This window comes from Pantherophis guttatus, chromosome 2, assembly GCF_059756535.1.
Source record: "Pantherophis guttatus breed Tessera chromosome 2, ASM5975653v1, whole genome shotgun sequence".
In the NCBI taxonomy this organism is placed as follows: Eukaryota; Metazoa; Chordata; class Lepidosauria; order Squamata; family Colubridae; genus Pantherophis; species Pantherophis guttatus.
The window spans coordinates 106,492,700-106,506,131 of NC_142064.1; the positions used below are offsets into that span (position 1 = coordinate 106,492,700).

At 45.9% G+C, this 13,432-nt stretch overlaps 1 protein-coding gene across 1 annotated transcript in view; it reads left to right on the forward strand.

Moving 5' to 3' along the window:
• The window catches only part of CASQ2 (calsequestrin 2), a 96,531-nt gene that overhangs the window by 40,523 nt on the left and 42,576 nt on the right, over positions 1–13,432 (forward strand). The gene's annotated exons all lie outside the window — the stretch shown is intronic.

A 13,432-nucleotide genomic window follows, 5' to 3' on the forward strand; every position in this document is an offset into this window, starting at 1 on the left:
GGACCCATATTTGTTCCCATGTTTCCAACATCACTGGTTCTGCAAAATTTTGTGCCCACTTTATCATACAATGTTTAACCAGTTCATTTTCCGAGTCTCTTTCTAACAAAACATTATAAACCCTCTTAATATGCATTGGACCTTTCTCTTTTATATGTCTAACCAATTCTTCTTCATGCATCATTATACCAAGTTTTTGATCTTCTTTCCATCTCAATTGGAGTTGATTATACTGTAGCCAAGTTAAATTAATCCCTTCTTCCAACAGTGTTTCTAATGTCTTTAGTTGCCATCTGCCCCCATCCATAAAAAGAACTTCTTTGTATAAAACCCCCCCGAGTGACATTATATTTGTATTCCACATAATATGACCAAGATCCAGCCATAACGGTATTTTGTAATCCCATTTGAGTCGGTGCTTCTTCCAGACTCTCATCAAAGAGTTCCTAAGTATGTGGCTTTTAAATACTTTGTCCACTTTGTTCTCGTAGAATAAATATGCATGCCAACCAAATTCAAGATCATGACTTTCTATGTTCAATATTCCAGTCTTTATCCTTCCAAACCAATCACTTGCTTGCATCAAGGCCGCTGCTTCGTAATACAGTTGCAGGTTTGGAAGTTTAAGGCCTCCCCTTTCTGGGACATCTTGCATAATTTTCAGTTTAACTCTCGGCTTTTTCTCATTCCAGACAAACTTATTCACTCCTCTTTGCCATTCACTCAGTTGTTTATCACTTTTGAGCACCGGAATCATTTGAAACAAAAAAAGAAATCTAGGCAAAACGTTCATCTTAACTGCTGCTATTCTTCCAAGTAGCGACAATTGCAGTTTTTTCCAGGTCTCCATCTCCTTTTGTACCTCTCGCCACAACACCTCATAATTATTTTGAAATAATTTTGAATTTGAATCTGCAACTTGAACTCCTAAATATTTAACCTTTGATACTATTTCAAAGCCTGCCTTGCTTTCAAGTTCCTGCTTCCGAACTTGTGTCATATTTTTAACTATCATCTTCGTTTTTTTCTGATTCAGTCTAAATCCTGATACCATACCATATTCTTCTATAATGTCTTTCATCTGGATTATTGATTCCATCGGCTGTGTTAGGGTAACAACCAGATCATCTGCAAATGCTCTAGTCCTGTAATCTTCTTGCCTAATAACTATTCCATATAAAGAATTTGAGTCCCGTATTGTATTCAACAAGACTTCTAGTGTTAAAATAAATAACAATGGGGATAGCGGACAACCTTGTCTTGTTCCTTTTTCAATACTAAAATTTGTAGTCAAACTTAATAATAATAATTAATAATAATTTGTGCCATTTGTTGTTGATAAATTGCTGCAACTGCCTGTATAAACTGATCCCCAAAGTCCATTTTTCTTAAAGTCTTTAATAGAAAGTTCCAATCCACTCTATCAAAGGCCTTCTCTGCATCCAAAAACACCAGCACTGCAGAGAACTGTTTATTCTTCTCAAGATATTCCAATAAGTCTATTATTTGCCTTACATTATCCTTCATGTATCTGCCTTCTATAAATCCTGCTTGATCATGATGAATCACCTCTTGAATAACTGGCATTAACCTGTTGGCTAATACTTTTGCAAAAAATTTGTAGTCATTATTCAGAAGAGATATTGGTCTAAAATTCTCAGGTTTTTTAGGACCTGCTTGCTCTTTCGGTATCAATGAAATATAAGATGCTTTCCATGAGGGAGGTATTTTACCCCCTTGTTGTATACTGCAAAATAAGTCTTTGAGGTATTCAACCATTTCTGCTTGTAAAGTTTTATAATACACCACAGTTAAACCATCCGTCCCTGGTGCTTTAGCTGTTTTCAGTTGTTTAATTGCGGCAATAATCTCCTCAACTGTTATCGGTTGACTCATTCTTTCCTTTTGTTCACTAGATATTTTCATAACTCTTCTTTCTTCTAAGTATTTATCTATAAGTCCAGTTTTTATATCATCTTTAGCATATAATTTGGTATAATAGTCTAAGAAAGCTTCTTTAATTAATTTTTGTTGAAAAATTTCCTTTCCTCCACTCTCAATGCTACCAATAACCCGTGTACTCTGTCGTTTCCTCAATGTGTAGGCCAACCATCTGCCCGGTTTATAGCGTTGCAAAATGTATTATGTTTCGCAAATTGTAAGTTAATTGCTGTTTGTTCCGCCATAAGCATATGAAATTGATCTTTCAAGAGTTTTATAGCTCCTCGTATTCTTTCATCTGTTGGATTTTTTATAAGTAACTGTTCTTTTTTCTTTATCTCTGCTTCCATTTCAAGTCTTTTCTTTTGTCGATTTAATTTGTGTTTAGAGTTCATATAAAGGAGTACCCCTCTCATATATGCCTTACTCGCGTCCCACACAATTTCGATAGGGGTACCCTTATTCAAATTCATTTCAAAAAATTCTTTCATTTGCTTTTTAAGTTCATTTAAATTCTTTTCATATCTAAACAAGTTTTCATTTACTCTCCATGATCTTCTCTCAGTCTTTCCCATTTCAATTTCTATCCATACCGGGCTATGGTCAGTTAGAGTCCTTGGAAAAATCTTTGTTTTTTTTGTTTTAACAAGTAAATCAGATGATAATAAAATAAAATCAATCCTAGAAAAGGATCTGTTCCTGTCTGAAAAGAAAGTAAAGTCCAAATCTTTTGGGTTATGTATTCTCCAAATATCTTTTAATTCCAAATCTTCTTTCATATCAAAAAAAGTCTGCGGTAGTCTGATCCTTGACTTTGCCAAACTCTTTTTATCTATTTTGGGATCAATTACTCCATTCCAGTCTCCCATAATCAGAATAGATCTATAATCCCATTGCAATATTTTAAAGTGCAGTGTCTTATAAAAATTTTCTTGTTGTTGATTAGGAGCATAAATTCCAATCACTAAAATTGGACCATTTTCTGTATAAATTTCAATTGCTATAAACCTCCCACAATCATCTGCTTCTATAATTTTAGCTGACAGTCTTTTATTTATGTAAATCACTACGCCATTCTTTTTTCCCAAATTCGAAGCTATAAATTGTGTTCCTAATCTAGAGTTTACTGAGTATTTTTGATCTTGTATTCGAATATAAGTTTCTTGTAGACAAATAATATCATTATTAAATTGTCTCAAATAATTAAATAATTTCTTCCTTTTCTGTGGTGAATTTAATCCGTTCACATTCCAAGACAGAAACTTAATTGTCATCTGGAGCCTCTTGAAGCGATAAGAACATCTGCTGAAGACTTTCTTCCAGGTTGATAGTCTTCGGCTTAGCTCCTCCCATGGCTTCACATGCTTGTGTATTGCCCTTAGCTCCCTTCTTGTCTTGCTGTGGCTTGGACCTTCCCTGTTGTTGTTTTTCTTTAATTTGCTTATAAGCTGCTTGAGTTATACGCTGATCTTTAGCTTCACACATCCGGGCTAGGTCCAAAGCCACTTCTCTTGTATTCTTGGGTATTCTTTCTAGATCGGGACTCCCTACACACGGTCACTCATGCCCTCGTCACCTCTCGTCTGGACTATTGTAACGCTCTCTACATGGGGCTCCCCTTGAGGTGCACTATCAGCATTAAAGATTTTATGATCCGCCTCCTTCATTTTGCTATCTACTTCTAATCTAAGTTCCTCCACTTTTTTATCAGTTTGCACAACTGCATCTGACAGGCCAGTCACCACTGTCATTAACTTTTTAGTCACCTTATCATATTTTTCTTGAACCACCTCTTTAATTTCTTTAATCTCCTGCTTAATTTCCTGTTGAGATTTTTTAAATTTTTCATCCATGTTTTCATTTTGTCTCCTCAAAGCCTGAGCAATAAACTCTTTTAAATTTTCAAGATCAATCTCCTTTCTCTGGCTCTGCTGACTAGGAGGCTGTTGTTGCGGCTTGTGCGTGGGAGATCCCCCCCCCCACTGCCTTCACTTCTTGCTTTGTCTGTTTTGAGGCCATTCTGCCACGTAGTCTAACTTTTTCAAAGAAGGAAGTCTTTTTTCCCTTTCTTCCTCCACAGAATCCTCTAAAAGATTCCCCCAGGTTTAGTCAAATTGAAGATAAAGTTAAGTCAGAATCAGGCTTACTTAAAGAAAATTTCCCTTTCTCTTCTCTTGTTGCAGTCAGTATTACTTTGTAGCATATTGAAATGACTATGCAAATCCACTTTCACTTTCAGCTTTCACTAAGGCTGAAGCCGGGCGCCATTTTCAGGAAACTTTCAGTCTTTCACTTAAATTTAATCACAGGGCTAACACAGATACTTGCTGTTTTGGAGTTCAAGTCCCGATTTCACCCTGTTCTTTTGAAAAATACTCTTTGTTTTCGCTTGCAAGGCTGGTCCCGCCGTCTTGTTCTACGATGTGTAGAATTGCCTCCGAAGTCCAGAGCCTCCGCGAGCTGGATAGGGAGCCTCGCCTATTTCCTCCCCAGAAGCAAAAAAAAGCAGTCTGGGGGCTTCACAGGGGCTCTACCTAATCTCGCCGGCTCTTCTCTCGATTCCTTAAGGATTTGGAGTTATCCAAGCCACTTCTCCTTTCTCGAAGCGGCTCTTTACAGGCGACGGGGCTGACGGTCCGAAAAAATACTGTCTGGCGGCGACGGGAACGAAACCGGAAGTCCAGCACCATGTTTTCATGACCCAAACTAACCCAGTGTTTGCAGGATAGCCAGCATTGTATTTACTAGATTTTATGCATTTCTGTTAACTTCCAGGCTTAAAAATATAAATGTACCAATGAAGCCAGTGTGTTGCGGCATAAGCTTTTGCTTTAAGTCACTGGCTGAATTCAAACTTACTTATGCAAAAAATTAGTTAGTTTTTCACTGCAACAATCTAGATGACCAATAGATGTCAACAAAGAGATGTTTGCTTATCTAACTGCTTCTTTCTAGTGGCCATCTAGATTTGCATTCCAGATCTTATAATACTATGTATTTTACGAGTACGTTTCTTCAGAACCAGTGATGGGATTCAGCCACTTTGCACTGGTTCATTAGAATCTGCAGCTAACTGTTTGCTCAGTTCGGCGAACTGGCTGAAGCCTCACCCCTCCCTCCCAGTCTCTCCTTGCTGGGAGGCTTGTCTCACCCAAGCTTGCTAGAACTGCTTCGTGCCATGATGTCACCTGAGGAGAGGATAGCGGGAGCAGGGAGGCTCTCTCTCTCCCTTTTTCTGCGCCTGCGCCATTTGGCCTTTCCTTTTCCTTTTCGGCATCTGAGCCATGCAATTGCCGCCATGGGCTACTAGCCATGGAGGAGGAGGAGTACCATCTACTACTGGAGCCACCCCAGGAAGTTTGGGCAGGGCTCACGCTCCTGGTAGGTTTCTGGCCCTCCCCAACTCCCTCTTTTCAGCCTCTGCAACCGGGCCTGGCAGTGGCAGGGAACACGGGATCGCCTGGCAGCTGCAGGATTGCTGTGAATCGAATCTTAACATGGTATATTTATGCACTTATACTTCCCTTCATTTATCCATTTATCTTCCTTCATTCCTTAATTATTTGTAGCACAAATGTCAGCACACCTGGACAAAATTTCCAAAGCATACTTGTCAACTGATTCTGAATGAAAACATTTTTTCATTTTTTTCTTTAGCTTTTTTTAAAAAATAAATTGCAGATCAGTCCATGCTGGTTGGAGCATACGCAACAGCGAGAGGAAGAGAGGCCAGTTGAGCCCAACCCAGACACTTCCCTGCTCCCCTTGTCCCAGATGCACCAACCGTGCCCTCTCTGCTAGCGGCCGCCCCCTTCTTCACACAGGATCGCTTGACAACGGAGAGGGAGAGGGAGAGGGAGACGGAGAAGGGAATGATCACTAGCAGAGAGGGAAGAGGGTGAGGTTGGTGCTTCTGGGATGAGGGGAGTCAGGAAGCATCTGGGTCCGACTCAGCTGGTCACTCTTCCTCTCACCTTGGCTTTCCTCCCTCCCCCCTGCTCGCTCATGCACAGCCTCGGTGAGGGAGCCCGGGCATGGGAGGGGCGCTGTGGAAAGAGGTAGAGTGGGCGGGCGTGTCAAACCTGAGGCATCGGGATCCCAGCAGAGCCCATGGATGCTGCCACACAAGTGCCCCAAAGAGAGAGGAGAAAGACATGGATGGTCCTAGCCCCAGAGGCGGAATCAGTGGGTCTGGATTAGGGGAATGAGCATTCTCCTCAAACTTCAGAATTGAGAGTAGCCAGCAATGCAGAAGGACCAGTGAGAATTCTCCCTTCTGCCGCATCATCGGTCTCTGGGCAGTCTCTCCCTTGGCTTCACCCACTGGAGGAGAGAGTTTGGTGCAGAGAGAGAAGCAGAGAAAGTGGGAGGGGGATCCCTTCAGACTTTTGGGTGGGCGCAGCTTGAAGGGGGGTTCATGGCAGTCCTGGAGGAGAGTGTGGACTTCTTTTTGCCTCCCCCCTGGATCCTACCTGGAGATGGGAGCTGCAATGAATGAACAAAGTTGAGGCCTAGCCCCACAGCCCATGAGAACTTGGGGGGGTCTCTGAGTCGGCTGACTGGGGAATCCTTCTGCACCTTCACACACACACACAAATCTCGATGGGAGTGCCCCTCCCCCAATCACATGGGGTCACTGTCCTGCCCGCCCCTCCCAAAAGCTTCTGCCTTTCGAGCCCTTCCTGGCAAAAGGGCTGCCGGAGGGCAGGTTTTGCCCAGCGCTGTGGGGTTTTCTGACTCACCACAAATAGCAGGTTGGGTTTTAATTAATTAATTATTTGAATTTCTATACCGCCCTTCTCCTTTCGGACTCAGGGCGGTGAACAGCCAAAATAAAAACATTTATACATAAATACGATTAAAAATAGATTTAAAATAATTAAATTTGGCCCATAGTTTAAAATTTATCAATTTAAAATCCATATCAAAATTTAAAACCAACCATAAAATCATAAAATCAAGAGAGACCGGCTAACTGAAAGAAATGAGTTTTTAGGGCCCGACGAAAGGTCCGGAGGTCGGAGATCACTCGTATCTCTGGGGGTAGATTGTTCCAAAGGGTAGGTGCCACCACAGAGAAGGCTCTCCTCCTGGGGGTCGCCAGCCGGCATTGTCTAGCCGACGGCACCCTGAGGAGGCCCTCTCTGTGGGAGCGAACTGGCCGGTGGGAGGCAATTGGTGGCAGAAGGCGGTCCCGTAAGTACCCCGGCCCTAAGCCATGGAGCGCTTTAAAGGTGGTCACCAACACCTTGAAGCGCACCCGGAAGTCCACCGGAAGCCAATGCAGCTCGCGCAGGAGAGGAGTCACATGGGAGCGCCCAGTCGCTCCCATAATCCCCCGCGCGGCCGCATTCTGCACCAGTTGGAGCCTCCGGGTGTACCCCAAGGGGAGCCCCATGGATGGGGTTTCATTCAAGCAACGCTGTTGTGGATTTCAATGGGGGGCAAATCAGAGGGGAGGAAGCAGTAATCCCTTCCTTCTTTCCTCCCTCCCTCCCTCCCTCCAACCATCCCAGAGACAATCCTTAGGATACTCAGACTATGAAAAACTAGATTTTCTCCTGAGGAATATTTGAAAAAGAGCCTTTCCTGGATTCGGCCTCTTTTAGCTGCAGTCCTTTGACCTCCGAGCTCCTCCCCAACTGTGGAGCTGCCCCCTGCCTCTGTGGGATGCCTGGGCAGTGGGGCTGACCTTCCCCTCCCATCACCCAAGAGGCCTTACCTCTGGAGTAGCCCAGGCTGCACCTACAAATCAAATAGTTTCTAAGCACAGTTTCTAAGTGGTGTTATTCAGAAATAAGTTATCTGCACAGATAAAACACCTTACCCAAGAAAACTCGGGAATTTATTTTTTATTCCCAGTCATGTGTATTTAGAATTGCAAGTTAAATATGTCTACAATCAGACTGAGATTGATACATTCAGGAAATGCTATCTTAGGTCACAGGTAATAGAAAGGGGACTGTTAGAATGCCCTCTAGTGAGGGCTTCTCTATTAGCACGCTGAGTGGGAGGGGCAGGTATGGCGGGAGCAGGGGGCCATATCATGTGGTGGGGGCACGTGCTCGCTATCTCCGAGCGATTGCGTGCCCCGGTCCCCTTAGCTCTTCCCGTTCCCCAGGCTGCTTAGAGTCTCAGCGCCCGAGTCTCCGACTGATGTTATGTAATGCCAGGTCCGTAGTAAATAAAGCCCCCCTCATTTGTGATCTTATTCAAGAGGGGGGAGCGGACCTGGCAGGTATCACGGAGACCTGGTTGGGCCATGAGGGGGGAGTTCCCCTCGTGGAGATGTGCCCATCAGGCTTCCGTGCATTTCATCAGCCGAGAGCTCAGGGCAGGGGCGGGGGGGTGGCGGTCATTTTAAAAGAAGGTCTTGATCCGAGGGAGACCACTGTACCTCAGATAGCCGGATGTGAGCCCCTTTTTGTGAAGTGGGGTCGTGGGGTGCAGATGGGTCTGTTGATCACGTACCTGGCTCCCTGCCACGTGGCAGCGACCCTGCCCGAACTCCTCAATGTTATAGCCGAGGTGGCGGCTGATACCCCCAGACTTGTGGTCATGGGGGATTTCAACCTGCCATCCATCGGTGAGACATCTGAGGTAGCTCGGGAGTTCATGGCTTCCATGACGGCCATGGACCTGACCCAAGTAATTCACGGCCCTACTCATATGGGGGGACACACTCTGGACTTAGTTTTTATCTCTGGTCAGTGGTTGAGTGGCCTTGATATAGGGGATGTAGTTATTGAACCCTTGTCATGGTCTGACCACTCGCTCCTTCGACTTGACTTTCTGACCGCCGTACCCCGTCGCAGGGAGGCGGAACCGACCAGGTGGTTCCACCCCAGGCGCCTGATGGACCCTGATAGGTTCCAGATGGAGCTTGGGCCATTTCCTGAGACTCTAGCTCATGACTCGGCTGACGACCTGGTGGCCACCTGGGATAGGGCGGCTGCCGGGGCTTTGGACCGGGTCGTGCCTTTGCGGCCTCTGACCCGGCTCCGAACTCACTTAGCTCCTTGGTTTTCCGAGGAGCTGAGGGTGATGAAGCGCCGGAAAAGACGCCTAGAGAGCGGTTGGAGGGCCAGTCGTTCCGAGTCTGACTTGACACTGGTAAGGTCTCATATTAAGACCTACCTAGTGGCGATAAAAGCGGCGAAATCTAGCTATTTTGCCGCTCTTATTGCATCATCAGATAACCGCCCAGCTGCCCTGTTTAGGGTGACCCGCTCCCTCCTCCATCTGGGAGCGCGGGAGGACCCCTTGCAGGGCCGAGCTGAGGATTTTGTACAGTATCTGGATGATAAAATAACTCAGATGCGGGAAGACTTGGCCGCCGACTGGGTTAGTTCAGACGAGATGACTGAGGCAGGCCTTGAGAGTGTTATCTGGGAGGAGTTCGATCCTGTGGCTCCCGAGGACGTGGACAGGATCTTGGGGCGGCTGAACGCAACCACATGTTTATTGGACCCGTGTCCCTCCTGGTTGGTGCTGGCTTCCCGGGAGGTTACACGAGGCTGGCTCCAGGGGATTATTAACGCTTCTTTGAGCGAGGGTGTCCTGCCGGCCGCCTTGAAAGAGGCGGTGGTGAGGCCTCTCCTCAAGAAGCCATCCCTGGACCCGGCTGTTTTGGCTAACTATCGTCCAGTCTCCAACCTTCGCTTTATTGCGAAGGTTGTTGAGAGTGTGGTGGCGCGACAGCTTCCCCAGTACCTGGATGAAGCTGTCTATCTGGATCCGCTCCAGTCCGGCTTCAGACCTGGGTACAGCACGGAAACGGCATTGGTCGCGTTGGTGGATGATCTCTGGAGAGCCCGGGATAGGGGTTCTTCCTCTATCCTGGTCCTATTAGACCTCTCAGCGGCTTTTGATACCATCGACCATGGTATCATGTTGCGCCGGCTGGAGGGACTGGGAGTGGGGGGCACCGTTTTGCGGTGGTTCTCCTCCTATCTCTCCGACCAGTCGCAATCCGTGTTGACAGGGGGGCAGCGGTCGACCCCAAGGCGCCTTGTTTGTGGGGTGCCGCAAGGGTCGGTCCTCTCGCCCCTCCTGTTCAACATTTATGTGAAGCCGCTGGGTGAGATCATCCGTGGTTTTGGGGTGGAGTTCCATCAGTACGCTGATGATACTCAGCTGTACATTTCCACCCCAGACCATCCCAATGATGCCTTGGAAGTGATGTCCCAGTGCCTGGAGGCCGTGCGGGTCTGGATGGGGAGAAACAGGCTTCGACTCAACCCTTCCAAGACCGAGTGGCTGTGGCTGCCGGCGTCCCGGTATAGCCAGCTGACGCCATCGCTGGTTATTGGGGGCGAATCATTGGCCCCCACGGAGAGGGCCCGCAACTTGGGTGTCCTCCTGGATGCGCGGCTGTCTTTAGAAGGGCATATGACAGCCGTGGCCAGGGGGGCTTTTTGTCAGGTTCGCCTGATACGCCAGTTGCGCCCCTTTCTGGACCGGGACTCCCTACGCACAGTCACTCAAGCACTCGTCACTTCTCGTCTGGACTATTGTAACGCTCTCTACATGGGGCTCCCCTTGGGGTACACCCGGAGGCTCCAACTGGTGCAGAATGCGGCTGCGCGGGGGATTATGGGAGCGACGGGGCGCTCCCATGTGACTCCTCTCCTGCGCGAGCTGCATTGGCTTCCGGTGGACTTCCGGGTGCGCTTCAAGGTGTTGGTGATCACCTTTAAAGCGCTCCATGGCTTAGGGCCAGGGTACTTACGGGACCGCCTTCTGCCACCAATAGCCTCCCACCGGCCGGTTCGCTCCCACAGAGAGGGCCTCCTCAGGGTGCCGTCGGCCAGACAATGCCGGCTGACGACCCCCAGGAGGAGAGCCTTCTCTGTGGTGGCACCTACCCTATGGAACAATCTACCCCCAGAGATACGAGTGATCTCCGACCTTCGGATTTTTCGTCGGGCCCTAAAAACTTATTTTTTCCAGTTAGCCGGTCTGTCTTGATTTTAGGGTTAGTTTTAAAATTTTAATATTGATTTTAAATTGACAAGTTTTAAATTATGGGCCAAATTTATAAATTATTTTAACTTTATTTTTTAACTGTGATGTTTTGTATAGATGGTTTTTATCTTGGCTGTTCACCGCCCTGAGTCCGAAAGGAGAAGGGCGGTATAGAAATTTGAATAAAGTAAAGTAAAGTAATAATTCATAAAATATTGAGAAGGAATCTATGTGTGTGTGAGTAAATAGGATTATTTGAAATACTATGTCTTCAGTGGAAATATTCAAATAAATACTGTATCCTCAAGGAAGAAGAACTGATTTAGTTTTAAAATTCACACATAATGGTCTCTCTCCCACTTTCAATTTCCTATCTATAAAATGGAACCAGTATCTGTATTTCACAAGGTGATGGGAATGCAGGTAATGGGAATGCAGACTCTCCACACTTGTGCACAAACATACGTCTGAGAAAATGCTAAGTATCCTTAAATTTTGAGCTCTTTTTTTCTGAGCTAGTCAAGATCTGTGTTCACCTGAATGCAGGACGCATTTTGGTTTGGAGAACAGTATCACCTCTATGTCCCAAAGGTGCTTTTTCAAGTGGCAACTGGACTTTCTGGTTTTTCTTTGAAGACATTTTGCTTCTTGAATGAAAAGCAAAGTATCTTCAAAGAAAAACCAGAAAGTCCAGATGCCTCTTGAAAAATCACCTTTGGGACAACCATGATCTGGATGGCTGAGAATCTCCATAGATATCACCTCTATGAGAAATTTTTAGGATTAGAGATTCTAATTAGAAATATCTTCATACTGACAGCAAGTTATTACATAGGTACTGTGAAGAAAGTATACATTTTCTTCATCTTCAGTAGCAATATTTAAAACATTCATATTCAAAATGCTAGGGATTTAAGTTTGTTTTGTGGTGGTCATTTGCTTAACAAAATCCCCCCTCTCCAAATCCTTTGACCTGAATGGGTTTTCAGGCTGCTTTACAAATTGGTTCTGGGTGCTATTTTAGCAGGCCCAGAGTGTTAAGCTCATTTCCCGTGCCAAACCCAGTATATTACTTCACAAAGAGAGAGGTGGAAGTGTCCTGCCTCACTTTGGCCTCACTCAAATACAAGCATTTTCCGTTCAAGTTAACCAGCACTTTGAAGCAGCATCAGTGATGAAGTGACTGGACTGGGGACAACTACTTAAGTTGCACATAAAGAAAAGAAACGATCCTATTTTTCTATTTGAAGATGGCAGAAATTTACTCAGGATTGAAATTTGGATGCAGATCAAATACATATCTTTGCCAAAAAGGCCACCACAATTTAAAAAGCAGAATACAGTAGAGGTCACCAACTGGTGGTCTGCAGCGCACCCAGGTGGAGGAGCTGCTCTGGGATGACCAATGGGCCAGTCCTGTGACCAGAGCTCTGGAATATGGGACCGGCCAGGCAGCTTGTGGTGGGGCTGGAAATCTCTGCTGTAGAGGGAAGTACGTGCAACTTGCAACTTTGCAGCTGGTGAAGGTGCAAAGAGTAGGGCAGCCCTCGCCGGCCAGAATGAGGTACTGGTGCTGTTGCAGAAAGGGGGGTGGGGTGGCGGCGCAGGCAGGCCAAAGCAATGGATGTCGGCAACCCATAGCTCTTTTGTTCCCCTGCTGTGGCTTCCTGTTGGATGGTCCCATCACTGTCTGTCCCCGCCCCACGCCCTCCCAGTCCCTGAGAAGGGAAGGGCGGGGGATGGAGATTTGCTCCATATTTCAGAGCAGGAGCGAAGCTTCATCTTGTGCTGGCTCTCACAGGTGTTTTTTCCAGACTTTGTTGGTGCTGCACGCACCTTGGTTGCACCAAAGAATCAGAATAGAGAGAAAGAGAGAGGGGAGAGAGAGAGAGAAAGGGAGGGGAGAGAGGGGAGAGAAAGAGAGAGAAAGAGGAGATGGGAGAGATGAGAGAGAAAGAGAGGGGAGAGAGAGAGAGTTGAGAGAGAAAGAGGTGGGAGAGATGAGAGAGAGAAAGAGGTGGGAGAGATGAGAGAGAGAAAGAGAGAGACAGAGAGATGAGAGAGAGAGAGAGAGAGAGATGAGAGAGAAAGATACTGAGAGAGAGAAAGAGAGAGATGAGAGATCCCGATGTTTTGTTTTCTGTAGGAAATGAGTCCAAATGGCTCTTTGAATGTCTAATGTTGCAGAAACAGGCAGCCAAGCTAAGTGCCTGAAGGACCCCATCCCATCACTGGGAGTCCAGGTGCTTCAGCGAGCGGTGCGCTAGATTCATATTAGTGGTCTGCGGGATTTAAAATTATGAACTTAGTGGTCCCTGAGGAATGAAAGGTTGATGACACCTGGAATACTGTATATGTGTAGTGTGCGCAAAAGGATTTTCTATCATACTATTATCTACTTGTTCTGTTTCTCTTGTGTATTTTTGTTTTTCAGCGGTTTGATTATTGCCTGCAATGTATATGTCACATATAAATGCCTAACACATAACGTATGTGACTAACAGCATGGTAAAGTAAGAGTTAA